Raw genomic sequence first — 1,468 nt, 5'->3', positions numbered from 1 at the left:
AAACCCTGTCTTGAAAACAAACAAACAAACAAAAAAGACATCCTACTTGTGGTATATAGTCCCTTATTGATGAGGAAATTCTAAGGAAATAAATGGCCATTTTAGGAATAGGTACAAAAGATTGAGAATTCACGATATGTTTCCCCAGGGTCAGAAATGGTAGAACAGCTGTCCTTCAGCCTTAAGTCCAAGAACACAGAGGAAGCAGATGGAAAGGATGGAAAAGAGTTGAGGCGTGACCCCAGGAAGTGTGGGTTGCAGTAACTGAGTGTTGACAACCAGAAAAACATAGTAGACTTGACAGTGACTGTGTAGCCAGGCTCACTTGAGGGCAGCTTCCCTAAGCTGAGCAACACTGGCATGGGGGCCTGCTTCTGCACGGCTTGTCTTTGTATCTTGCTTAGTAAGATGAATCCTGGGAATCATTTTAATCCCAAGGCTGAAGATTTACAGCTTAGTCAGTTTACAAAAGGGACCTCTGATATGTTCAGGGTGTTCTAAATTGTCTGAGTTACCTGAGAATATTGATTTATAAAGACTTACCTCAATTGTAAGTAGTTTGTCATAGAATTTTTTTTATGTCATAGACAATGTGATTGTAGCCTTGCACTGGCATTGTGTTGGTTGTGAGAACCCTGGCTGAGAGGCTGGTCTCTCTCCACTATACTCTCGGGCAGTGCCAGGTGACTGTGAATACACTTTTGGTTGAAAATTTGAAGGTTAGTATTGGAAACATTGTTTGGATGTAGTAATTTTATCTTTGCTTTCCACTGTGCTGTGTCTTGGTGTGGATTTCTTCAAGTGAATGTCTTTTGGTAGCTGCTTCAATCCATGGGTTTAAATCCCTTGTCAAGTTTGAGGAGTTTTCAGCCTGATACAACCTCGCTTAGCCTTAATCACCTCTGGAAAACCCTGTTTCCAAATTCAGTCTGCACTAGGAGCTAGGCCTTCAGTCCACGTGGTTTAAGGAGACACAGTTTATTCTTTGTCACGCTGCTCCTGCTGCTCCCCACCAAATCGTGTCCACGCATGGCGTGCCTTCACTCTGCCCCCTCAGCTCCCGAAGTCTGGCATTCCAGCCCCAGCTGTAAAGTTTCAAGTCCAGAGTTGGGCCTTTCATCTGAATCAGATATGACTGACATGTTTGATTATTCGACCTAAGCTGTGACCCTGTGAAACTGAGTAAGTTTTACACTTCTAAAATACTATGGTAGGACAGACATTCCTGCATGAAAGGATAGAGATGCCAATGAAGGAATGGACAGTGAATGCCAAGCAAGTTCAAAGCTTAGAGAATTCCACTAGATTGTAAGATAATCCCTTTTGGATTGATTCATAGCTTGTGGACCTGTTGGTGAGGTAATCCTTCCTATATGGCTCTTCCAGATAGGTCCATCCCCGGTCTTGGCTGTCAGGTTAAAGTTTAAGGCCATCTTGCCTGTTAAAACAAAGCTGAGCAAGTTGAATT

This window comes from Mus pahari, chromosome 3 (genome assembly GCF_900095145.1).
Source record: "Mus pahari chromosome 3, PAHARI_EIJ_v1.1, whole genome shotgun sequence".
Lineage (NCBI taxonomy): Eukaryota > Metazoa > Chordata > Mammalia > Rodentia > Muridae > Mus > Mus pahari.
This window is presented reverse-complemented; position numbering follows the sequence as displayed.